This window comes from Ptychodera flava, chromosome 2, assembly GCF_041260155.1.
Source record: "Ptychodera flava strain L36383 chromosome 2, AS_Pfla_20210202, whole genome shotgun sequence".
In the NCBI taxonomy this organism is placed as follows: Eukaryota; Metazoa; Hemichordata; class Enteropneusta; family Ptychoderidae; genus Ptychodera; species Ptychodera flava.
The window spans coordinates 7021751-7035208 of NC_091929.1; the positions used below are offsets into that span (position 1 = coordinate 7021751).

The 13458-nt window shown below is 36.1% G+C and overlaps 1 long non-coding RNA gene across 1 annotated transcript; it reads left to right on the forward strand.

Annotated features, from left to right (window-relative positions):
• Positions 1-2074: 2074 nt before the first annotated feature.
• Positions 2075-9361, forward strand: LOC139146968 (uncharacterized). The gene is made up of 4 exons (XR_011555619.1): positions 2075-2417; positions 6463-6773; positions 7146-7270; positions 8405-9361. It is a non-coding gene; the product is annotated as an uncharacterized lncRNA (long non-coding RNA).
• Positions 9362-13458: the final 4097 nt, after the last annotated feature.

Sequence of the window (13458 nt, forward strand, 5' to 3'; positions counted from 1 at the left end):
TGACAAATCCATAAAAAATTATTACTATGGCATTAGATGTGTATATAAGACTAGTTGTGTACCACAGTCAATTTAAATTTGGTAAATGCATTGATTACTTAGGTAACAAATCCACAAAATTGATAACTTTGGTGACAAATCCATAAAAATTGATTACTATGGTAGCAAATCCACAACATTGATTACTTTGGTAACAAATCCACAGCATTGATTACTTTGGTAATTAATCCAGTGGGTTTTTTCTGAAAAAGAAACCAATGAAATCTGACAATCATAATAACAACAATTACGAAGACTGTTGTGCAAAGTATAAACTTGAGAATAGATTAATGGATGATATTTAACGAGTTTTTTTGGCATTTTTATAGATTATACCATAGCTTGCCAAAACGAATTATACTTATCCTTTTCAGTGATACATTTTCTTTATTCTCTGACTTTTGATTGAGCGTGGTGTTTGGGTTGGTGTAGACCTAGTTTTTTCATCTAAGCTTCGGATAATCATCTCTATACACCTTCCTTTTAACATTTTCTAAGCCTCTTTACACTCTCTTCTTTTCACTGTTGCTTTCCCCAGAAAGCAAAACAAAAAAAAAACACACGTGTGAAAAAGATTTTCGTTGGCATTTCCAAGGAGAAAACAGTTCTTCAAATGCTTCACTACCTGTTTCAATCTTTCCGAGTTCTCTGCTCAAGGAAATTCTTATGTATCCCTTTGATTATTTTGGACTTTTTGAGTCCAAGATGCTAACATGCGATTAAGGCCTGATTCCCCGACTAACGTTCCCAGGAGTCTGCACGCTAATCCCGTTTCCTGTGCACTTCCGGATTGTTTTTAACCATTTTTTTCCGTCCGTCCCACATGTGATCGACCACAAATACGCAATAATGGTTTGTTTATGAGCCCGTGGAATAATATAGTAAACATCGTAACTTTTCAGATAAAACGTAAATTGTAATCTGTACAAAGATCATAATCAATCACAAAATAAAATGGAGCACTTGTGGGACACGTTTAGACACCTTTTTTTGAAAAATCTCTTTGCAAAATTTTTACAGTGCGCGCACTACTCACTGAAAAGTTCTGGGGCCCCGTTGTCGTTCGCGGGGGAAATTTTCGTAAATTTTGACGGTTTTAGGGGTTCGTTGATAATATAAGGGAAATAACAGACTCCGCGCTGACCATTAACGTTTATTTATGGGCGCGGGCTCGAGGAAAGCCAAAATTAACGGGCTCGGCAAGCCTCGCCCGTTAATTTTTGGCTTTCCTCTCGCCCTTACCCACAAAAAAAAGTTAATGGTCAGCGCGTCGCCCGTCATTTCTATAATAGTACAGATAAATTCACATCAATGAGTTGCCTGTATTATAGAATAATACACGTGAATTCACATGAATCCACATGAATACACGCTTGCTGAGTACAAGCAATGGATTGTTGACTGTATTCATCTTTATATGCACTCTTCAGCTAAAATACAAGCAATAATACCTGCAAATACAGTACGTATTATTGGGTTTTCATGCAGTGTTGAGTACAGTCCGCACACATTACACCAATTTCTCAGAGGCTGACCAGGGCACCATTTCTAATCCCATGCTGCGCAATAGCAGTGTATACTGGATAGTGTACTAGTATTTACCATGTGAATACGTGGCGATGCTGCGAGCCATTTCATGGGCAGTTTACTACGACATCGATCGGTGTCGCTGATTTAGCTCGCAAATAATGAATAAATAACCTTGTGCCAACTTTACCATTGTCTATTTATGACTCATTCTCCCGCAAACTACATCGACAACTAGACCACTTTTTTCCGTTAGTCGTCGAAGGTTTCCGCGGCGTTTGCCCCATAGCATATAATGCATTAAAGTACGTTGAAGGTCAAAAGTTAAAATTAGAGCAGAAACCGTCGTCTCCTCTGGAGATGTTAAAGCTAGTACAAGCCAATCGATGTGTTTTCTATAATCTCTTCAGGGTCATTCTATTTAACGTGACCGTGAGTGAACTCAGTGGGAAATTGCAAATGACATTGATTATGCTGTGCTATTATTGTCTGGGTAAACAAGCATTGGCATTATCATGTAAGCACTATATATTACAGAAAACTGTGACAGTTATTATCGCCTCTTTGAATACAGAAGCATCGAGAAGTAACACCAGCAAAACATACCGTTCGTACGTTCAGATAATATCTGTAAACTTATTAGAAAAAAAGGTAATTATTTCTTGTCATGAATGAGAACAGCTGGATATCGTACTCAAACAACAGAGATGTGCAACATCAAGTTGGTCTGGAGTTGTTATCTCTTTGGAATGACGATTGGGAAAATGAGGACGTTGTTTTAGACATCGGGTGCGGAACAGGAGAATTGACTAAGATGATAGCAGAAAGACAAGCTGTCAAATCTGTCATAGGTAAGCTGTTTGAAACAATGTTTAAACTCGAAGGTTTAAACATCTACGAAGTGACTTCTAGGGTGATGAGATCAACCTTAGTTTGAAATGTGAATAAATATTTGCATGTATGTCTGTTTTATCAGGTTGATCTATTTTTCCACGGTAATCGATACTGCAAATATGGTTGCACAAACAGAAAAAGTTAGGTTTGCTTTGTTGCTTATTGTTTTACTTAATTCGATTTAATCATGATGTTATGTTTGTCGTAGACGATTCACGCTTGAGTTTTGAACAAAGCATCTGTCCCTGTGGAAAGGCCTCGACCAGCATGTGTCACAAGCAATTAAGCTAGCCAATAACACCTCTACGGTCAAAGGCAACTGTATAGCACGTAATGAAGGCAAAAATTCGGACTCCCATTTTGGATTCGTATGTATCGTATTTTCAACATTCGAACTATCTTTTTTGAGTAATTCCGATTTTTCAGTAACTCCTGCTCTAGATTCGTATATCGCATTTTCAACTTTCGAACTCTCATTTTTGACCAACTCCCATTTTTGACTAACTCATAGAGGTCCCCTAGAATATTAGCAAGTGAACACAAGCCAAAAATGAGCATACGGATAGTCAAATGCGACTTGCGAAATTGGAAGGTGTCATTTTACATGAATTTATTCATCACTTTGTTCGCGAGCCCCGAACACGTGGTGACCCTGCAGTTTTTTTGAACACGGACGACATCAAGCTAGTAACCTCGTAAGTGGTACTTTGTCCAGGCTGATACATGACCTTGACCAGTCTGACAGAAAGAGGAGATGTGTCACATAGGTGTGGGAGTTTTGCTGCGGATGTTTACCACAATTAAATGCTATCGGCATGTGTGGTCACCGTGTGGTTCAGCTCGTGCAAGTATTTCTGGTGCAGTGTCGTTTTTATCCCTTGCCGATCTTATGCCCGCGCATGTGCGAACGATCGAACTTGGTCCGGAACCTGAAACCACTTTCTGTCTGAGATGTGTTTTTCATTCTCTTGTGTGGTATATGATTCGCTTCTCATCATAGCTTGGGGTATCCTATCTACGTCTTTCATATTTGATATAAAAATATATTTCTGACAAAGTGTTTGGAGTGTGCCTTTGTCAAGTGCTGACATTTCGGCAAATAACTACGTCCAGTCAAACTGCCAATGACCTGCACATGCACGTTCAATGAACCAAAATGGTGACCGCCCTATGTTCTGACACCCCTACATTACAAAACCTTATATTTCCACAACCCTATGTTCCGATACCCCTATTTTCTACACCAATGGCCCTAATGAAGGCTTCTGCAGGAAATAGTTTTCCTATTGTCCAGTCCTATCTACAATATGATTTCTGAAATGTAATGCGCTCTATAAGAAATAAATATTATTATTATTATATGATAAATATATATAAACGATTTACATGTCGCTGTACACGCCTGACTTACCGCTGGTTGGTGTTCTGTAATTAAAGAGAGTCATGGTAAAATGGACGACAAATCGTCGACGTTTGTGCAGAAATAAATATTTGATTTATTCCTGATGGTCTACATTTTATGATCTACTCTTTCATAAAAAGACCACGCTGCATTGTGTTGTATTGTAATATTTGAATCCACATCATCTCAACATATTCATGTCATAGGACACGCTTCTCATCCAGATGAGAATTATGAAAAAATGATAAAGCAATACTCTTATCTTTTATTTTATTTTACGCCCAGTTAGAATGCATCTATATGCTACTACCTGAAAGCTTCTTCGATTCGGCCCTTCAATGATTTTTTATAACGGAATATCTATTTGTGAGCAAATAAAATGTATGTCTCAATCGTTTGACTGCCATTAACTCTGAAAAATAAATAGAAATCGCATTCACACTATTTTAAACTGTGCAAATTTCGATCGGAAATATCGCAACGTTGTCACAGGAAGTACTGAAAACTGATTTCTGAACAGCGATTCTTTCTAAGAGAGTCTACGTTTGAGCGCCCACCACAAACCTGTCGGCGATAAGATCATGTTCTCGCTTTTTTTTAAAATCATCTTTGAATTAAAGTATGTGCGGTAACAATCATACCTAAAATGAATAATACCGAGCTGCCCTGAAAGTTAGTCACTTTAATACAGTTTTTAAGGGATTCCATCCCAGTATTCGACAGAGAATTCTTATTAGTTAAAGAGGCTATTTCTTGTCTTTGAACCTTAAAACGGTGCCAAAGAGATATTTTCAGAGCTCGCACTTAATTCTCTTCAACTCAAAATCTGGATACATATATCATGATCTTATGGAGTAAGTAAATTTTGTCTGGAAATGGGTTTTAAGTTCCGCCCTGTTTACATCTTGAAATTGATTACTGAGATTAAGCATAATCATCTCTTTCGGATGTAATGTCACTTCTGCATGATGATATTCACATGGATAAATCATGTACTATATTCCATTTACAAGGGTTTGATGTTTTCTTCGGAAAAGGTCTTGCTCCAAATCACATAAAAAATTTCTAAACACAATGTTTGGCACACAGTTTTAAAAAGACGGCTCTAATGGAGTATTTTTCTGTACATTAGTGTTTTTGAATAGAACAGAAAATACTTAAGGTTGGCCATCTTTCTAAACTTGGAAGTTTCAAATAGGAGTTTAAAAATTTAAATATAATGATCTTTTAGAAGATATTCTATGTGTTGGACATATGGGTAACGGAACATAGGGTTGAATTACTGCAAACGAATCAGTCATTAAAGAATCGATATAGTCATCATGGCCTCATGTCTGGGCAGACTTCTACATGTTTTAAACCTTTTATCACTTCTTGAGAGTATAACATAGTTTTATACAAAGAAGGAATTCAACATTATATACCACTGCTATTACATTAGTAGTAATCGCCTTGATTTGTTAGGAGGATCGGAATCTGCAACAGAACCGGATCGGCAGCTGCCAATCTAATGCCGGCGAAGTATGTGCGGGGATATGATCGGAAGCGGGATAAAAGCTGCACTGCGCAAGTTTACTTTTTCGTGGACCCGCTAGAGCATCACACAGGAATTACCCGAGAAATCCGATAACGTCATGTGATGTATCTATGACGCGTTCTGACGTAGAATGGCCAAAGTAGGAAAACGTGGCTAACTGCAATGAAGCAACTTGGGGATGCCTACACAAATACTGAAGACCGCTAAGAAAAATGTCGGCGGTGAAACTTTGAATGGGAGTTCGAACATTACGAGAGTTGAAAATGCGACATACGAATCCAAAATGGGAATTCGAATTTTGGCCTTATACAAATCCCAAATTGGCGTTCGAAAGTTGAAAATGCGATAAACGAATCTAAAATGACAGTTCAAATTTTGGCCTTGATTACACACCATAGTTAAGCAACCCCAATACTTAGGTAATTTATACACCGTCTTATCATATTTTAAGCTAAGCTATCAGCGACGCGGACCGTATCAGACAGGTCGATTTTTGGCATCGTCCAGCGTCTAGCGTTTGTCGTCCATTATTATTTTTTTACATTCAAAACTTCTTTTTAAAAACGGCTCTTCAAATTTTGCATACAGGTACCCGGGGATGACCATAATCCGATTTCTTCAAATTGTATAGATGAAGTATGCAAATTTGTATTTTTTGAGAATAATTTCGCCATTTTTGGGCAGATCTTGATTTACCTCTTTTGCGCTACTAAATTACACATTAAGTACCCCATACAGGTTATTGCTTTTTTGAGACACTAACACAGTTATAATTAAGTGTATATTTTCATTACAACGTAAATATTGAAAGAAAATCAGTAAATCCGTTACAGTCGATTATTCAAGGTATGAGCCAGCCGACGTGCGTCCAATGGGCTCTGGGACAGAAATTATGTACACTATTCAACTGTGGATTAATGTAACAAGAAACTTGTTTTACCAAAACAAATTGTAATGGCTTGTCAGAATATTTGCGGCACTACGAATTACATGTGCACATATTCAATAGTCGTTTTACAACCGAAAAAAAAATAAAATTTACGTGTTTTATTTTTATTTTTAGGTATTGACATCTCTGCTAACGCTATCAAATATGCACGTCAGCACAACTCTGTCGGTGGAAAGACCCAATACCTTGTTGCTGATGCTTTGTGTCTTCCAGAGACTTTCAGTAATTTTGAAAAAGCTTTTACAAAGGTTTTCTGTAGCTGTGCTCTCCAATGGATGGATAACAAACAGAAAGTCTTTCAAAATGCCAGCTGGTGTCTGAAAGAGAATGGGTCATTTCTAGTTCATGTTCTCCGAGGAGGAAACTCATTTGGTGATGTTTATCACAAGATTATAGAGCTTCCTAAATGGATAAACTACTTAAAGGTTGAAAAAAGACTTTTATAGATATTTCTAATTCTGAATGATTCCTTTTGCATGCCGCATCTATGTATTAATCTGAAAAGGAAACGCCTCAGCCTGAGATTTGGCTCTTCTAAGAGAAATGTCAAGTCTTTTAAATTAATTAGATTAAACAAAATGAGTACCTTTTAACGGTCCCTTTTTGGTCTACTTGTTCGACAAATAAAGAGAATAATCAACATTTACTTGCTAAATAAATGCTGAAACAGTGTTCTTCGTTTTGTATTAGTGTCATTTCGAATTCTTTACCTTTAAAATAATTTGCATTTAATTGAAATTAACATAGTTTACAACCTCACTATTTTTCATCTTGTTTATTCATTAACTTTTTTTTAGGATTTTCAGCCTACGTATTGTCCGTTCTTGGGAAGCTTGGAAGATTTGACAAACATAATATCACAGTGTGACTCTCAAACCGTACAGTTTTGTGCATTCACCAGCTACGAATGAGAAACACAAAGGTAACATGTTTAATACTGTGTTCTTTTGCATAATGTTATTATTGGCATTATAGTGAACTTGGTAAACAATATGAACTGCGTAAGGGTACCTGGTACGAAAACTAAGTGTATGAACAGAGTACAAATCAAATGATAAATGTAGCATGCGCCTGGAGGCAGATATTCGGACTGTCGAAATTGTAAATTATATTTTTGGTCTGCCACTTTTGGAGGTTCATTTTGAAGCTCTCGGGGCAAATAAAGTTTTCAACGGATTACCACTTTGAAAAATGAACATTGAATTTTTCTCAAAACATTTAACATAGTGATTGCTGCCATTTTGAACTTTGTATGGGTAAATATTGGACAATGTGTTCGCTAAAATCAAATTTGTAAGATCAGCCAAATTCCCACTTTCCAAAAAGAATGGTTCAATAACAGAACCAAGTTTCTACATTTTTCTTTCTGCGTCGTCTCTTCATGTCGTCCAAAGCGTCTTTTCGAAACGTTCTGAGATAAAATTTTAAATCATTCAATTTCAAAACGCATACTACCTTAACATGCACGTGAGAATCAAGGATCATGTTTCATTGCTATTTACAGTTACCTACTTATTTTTGTAAGGTTTATCAGGAAAAGAGCTTGGACACGAGAAATTGTGTGATATATTAAACTGTTCACGGTTTCTTGAGTTGTTTAAAACAAATTGATTAGTGTATCTTTGTGAAAATATTAGATAATCAATTTTGTTGGTGGACAGCTGATATAAGTTCCGCCATTTCCGTACTGATCGGGATAGTCAACATATAGATATGAAAATCTTCCATTTTTCATTGAATGCATATATTTTCAGGATATTCCTATTCTTTAAAACAAGGGATCATTTACATGGCATTACTGGAAAAATATGCCAAAAATTAGCAACCGAAGACAAATAGATAAACATACTCATGCAGCAAAGAGTGCCAATTATGCTGTTACAGAATTACAATCTTACATTTTTCGAAAATTAGTCAAAGTTCATGTCAGGAGTTCTAGGCGTTGAATATGCTCAGAGCTCATCTCATATGATCGCTAGCAGATTACAAAATCATTTTTCTTACTTTTGCACAAAATCAAGGGTAATAATGCACCTCCATTTTTTCACTTCACCAGCTGTTATGAAACCTTTACTGACACACTTGGATTACATACCTACAATGTTACATGAAGATTTCCTGGAAGACTGTTTGAAGATGTCTGTCCAAGCATCGGCTTACTCGGAAGATGGAGTTCCCATTTGGCATTTTGATGCATTCAACGTAAAACTGAAAAAGTAGTACCATTTGCTACATACATTACAGTTGATGCTGTTTCTTCTACAATTGCAATAATTGATTACTTTCTTATTGAAATAAGTAAACTTAGGCAATGTATAGACTACTTATTCTACTGCATCCAAACCAATTAAGACAGAATGGTTATAGGCTCTGTCCACTTTAGCAGGATTTAACATTTGTTTAATCAATATGTGCAACATATTCAGTATAAAGCACAATGTGTTATGATGACCATAATTTTCTTCGGCACTTTGATCTGCTGCATTTGAGAGTAATATTTCGTGACGTATCTACTATTTCAAAGACACGGCACTTTCAAAGACTCCAATATGGACCAGTGTATTTGATACATGTTCACCGGACAATACCTTCCCATATGTCGAAATGGTACATCTATTCTTAAACCGCTTGTCTTATACCTTTCAGATTTAGTACGATAAACGTTCTCTAGCTCTTAACAAATGAGCATATCACTTGATGCTAATATTAATATATACCGACAAAATAAGCAAATGGTTAGAAGTAAAATCTTCGCCTACACAAGGGAGATAATGATTGTGCCTTGTACAAATGAAAAATCGTCATTGTAAATGATTGCATATTACGAACTTTTATAGGACACGTTTTCAAGATAACTACCTACCCTTAAAGAAAAATCACACATCAGGTAGTAGTAAAGAACTATATGTTATTAAAGATATTCTAAATAACCTACATTTTCGTAACTCATGGCCTCACTTAATTAAAAAACATTATTTTTATGGTAAATATTACAATGTACGCATTACGTAATAGAGCCGACTGTTTATAAATATATGAGGGGAAAAATATGTATTTTGCGTCTCTTAACCAAATTCAGTATGGGTTATATTAGTCCCTTTTCTGGTTCCATTTGGCAATCGAGTCTACCCGATCAGTTTACATCTCGTCTTCCATACACTGTGGACCATATGACATGGGTAATACCATATTTGGAAAAGCCATCGGTTGTGATAATACAAACTGATCTGGGTGCACGACTAGGAGTTAAAAAACAGGGAGACACCAATTAGCACTTTTCTCTGTCTTACTGACCCCCCCCCTCTCCCTCTCTCTCTCTCTCTCTCTCTCTCTCTCTCTCTCTCTCTCTCTCTCTCTCTCTCTCTCTCTCTCTCTCTCTCTCTCTCTCTCTCTCTAACCGCTCAGGGCAAAATAAGAATATCTAGCATACAGCAAAAAGTGGGATACAAACATAGACCATAGACTCTCGAGGGTCTATGCATAGACACATAAACGTATATTCATACAATAAAATAGTGAAGGAACTAAGGCAACTTTGTTCGATTTTGTACGCTGTTTAGGAAAATATAAAAATGGAAGATATAGTTATTACTCATATTATTCATACATAGATAGACACTAACATACACGAATACATACATACATACATATATACATACATACATACATACATACATACATACATATACATACATACATACATACATACATACATACATACATACATTTTAATATAATACATAAATTCAAACATTCTTACATTCATTCATTCATTCATTCAATTTTTAAGGTCATGATTTCACCACTGATTTTGAATGTCAATATTCTGCTATTTGAGAATGATACAGATAATCTTTTTTAAAATCTAGTTTCAAACGAGATATTAAAATTTGTTACGTATTGTCAAAATTTTCAATGAATTCATATTATTTAGATGAAATGCGCCTCGGAAGCTGGTATTTAGACTTTAATTTGACAACTCGTTTTTGAGGTACTACTCCTGGGAGTTTATTTTAAAGCTCTTGGAAAAAAAATCCACCATTTTAGTTTTCCAGAAAAGTGTTTTCCCGATTGAGATAAACACAGGGATGATAGCAATTTTGAATTTCTCATGTCGTTTAACGTCAGGGATTTAGATTCTCTAGAACAAAACTTTGCACGACGATCCCTGATATTATATTATTGATTTGATACAAGCATGTAGAAAATTTTAGTGATAAACGTTTGAGCAAAATTTTCTAGGCATACACTGCCTCAATGGAAAAATCGAGGTGTTCGTATCCCGAATAAGAACCTTCTCTGTCCTTTAAGTAAACTATTGCTAGCGTATTAAACTTTAGATTCTTGGCTTATCGAAAATATAGCATGATGGGGCTATCATTCCTCTGTGATGATAAAATGTTACTTTGATAAAAGTGTGTCAAGTCAACCAACATTCTCGTGCTTGTGTTGTTCTCCTTCCTTAAATTGTTTTGATCTGAAAGAAACATGTTCAAAAGCTCATTTTTATACCGTAGTTCTTGTTATAAAAATATTGTAGCAGGAGGGGGGAACAGTTTGACTTACCAGGTGACGTAGTACCATACCATGGAACAATAAACACCGAACTGTCCGTTGCTGGCGCTGGGGAAGCATGGTATCGTAGTACACTGATGTGGGATAGTTGGCCCGTCTACAGATAAAAAGTCAGTCTGTTTTGTTCGCATACTTACAGTTGTTACCCTTCATTATTTCTATTACATTTTACAGTGATACGGAATGCAATAATCATGTTGGAGGGTAATAAGTTACACGTCATGTGTTAAAGTGGTCTCGTAAGCAAACGTACATTCCTGTATATCGGACGAATAACCCTTTCGAATAATTTCCTCGTCCTTGTAAGCATATTAGCCTAAATTCTGTAAAGTTCCGTTTTTTGAGAGCTTATAGCAGCCTACCGGTGTAGTGTTTGTATTCCGTGGACCACAACACCGCTTAATGCAACATCCGTAGGCAAGGAGGGAAATAACGATGTTTACAACGCCAAGTACTAGTAGTAAAGAGTTGACAACCACGTCAGTATATGCCTGGAAGAGAAACCCTTGTCATTTTTGAAATGAAATACATTGCGCGCTGTATGCCGTCATATCCTGCATAGCAATCATAACCTGCAGCATAGTAGTGTTGTTAAAGTAGCTGTAACCACGATACTGTAGAGTTTACAATAATGACCTCAGATGAAAGCAGACAGTACAACAAATCAATAGCCTTTAGGTCTGATTAACATGTCACATTATGTACATGTAATTGAGAGGACCAGAGTATAGTATTTAACTATGCATAAAAGTGAGCTATATATAGTATATTTACTTCTCTCTTAATATTTTTTTCGACACAACTTTCGTGTCAATTTTCAAATAGCTAGTCCTGTTAAAGACTGAACGTGCAGCCTAAATGATAACCACAAAGTGGTAAAAGTTTCTGAAGTCGTCATGTACAAATGTATCTTTCTTCAAATCAACACAGCCGCCCTTGCAACATTCGCTTGAAGCGTGTTTTAATTGGCGCAACTAGTTTGTCAACACTACAGTGTGTAAACAGTGATATATTGCCTGCAGTCAAAACTCCAGTCCTTGACTGTGCTGGCTTGGAAGATTTACATTGTAGCGGTGTAAAAGGACTCAGTAAAGTAATAATGGAACTATTTTCTGCCTCAAATTCATATTCAACAACTCAGTTTCTGAAGAAGATAGCATATTGTGGAAACCAACGAATCTTCAGTATACGACAGCTATTTCATCGACCCAGAATGCAAAAATATTTGTTTGGTATTTATAGCGATTGAACACGTTGATGTTCAAGGTTAATATAGAGGGAACTCTAATACAAACTTATTTGATTGTAGGACATTCGGTTCAAATCAATGCAAACATCAATGTCAATCGTTACAATAGCATTTATTCGGAAAAATAGCAAATGATAATGAAACAAAAATAAACGTATGTCAAATTCGTACAGATTATTTGCGTCAAGTAAGTGTTAAATTATAGTTGGCGGATGCTTAGACTGTTTATTGGCATAAATTGTTTTGTCGATTGGTTCATTGTACGGATAGAACTTGCACCAACCAACCAATCAGTGAGGAGAAACAGTAACAGGAAACGCAACATCATGTGGTTCAATCCCCTTTCAGCAAGAACGTAGAGACTAGAAAAGGCAAGAAATTTCTTCAACTTGTTGACAAACACTTTTCAAAGGTGTCTAAGCTTGATAAGATCTTCAAAAGAATCCCAATTTAGGGAGCCTTCAGTAATTACAGGGAGGGGTGGGCCGGGGGAATTGGGGGGAGGGTCACTTTTTAGAAAACAGTTCAAGGGGGAGGGTCACTTTTTATAAACCTATCTTGGGGGGAGGGTCACTTTGGACAGAAGCTGATTTTATGGCCAAAACTTTGATTGTCTGTGTGATATTTCCTGAATAGGAAATCACCAACAAAATACGTACACACTATAGACCGCCATGCATAGTGAATTGACATTTCGTTGAAATTCCAAATTCAAATTTCTTACACAACCATCGACTTATAACCACTCTAGTCTAATCAAGAACAATAATGTGAATAATCAAGCATACATAAATGCACAGATTTATCTAATTTTGTACTGAAAAAAAATTATTCATAGTTTCATCATAGACCCCAATGCATAGTGAATTGACATTTTGGTGAAATTCCAAAATCAAATTTCTTGCACAACCATGGACTTGTAACCACTCTAGTCTAATCAAGGACAATAATGTGAATAATCAAGCATACATAAATGCACAGATTTATCTAATTTTGTACTGAAAAAAAATTATTCATAGTTTCATCATAGACCCCAATGCATAGTGAATTGACATTTTGGTGAAATTCCAAAATCAAATTTCTTGCACAACCATGGACTTGTAACCACTCTAGTCTAATCAAGGACAATAATGTGAATAATCAAGCATACATAAATGCACAGATTTATCTAATTTTGTACTGAAAAAAAATTATTCATAGTTTCATCATAGACCCCAATGCATAGTGAATTGACATTTTGGTGAAATTCCAAAATCAAATTTCTTGCACAACCATGGACATGTAAC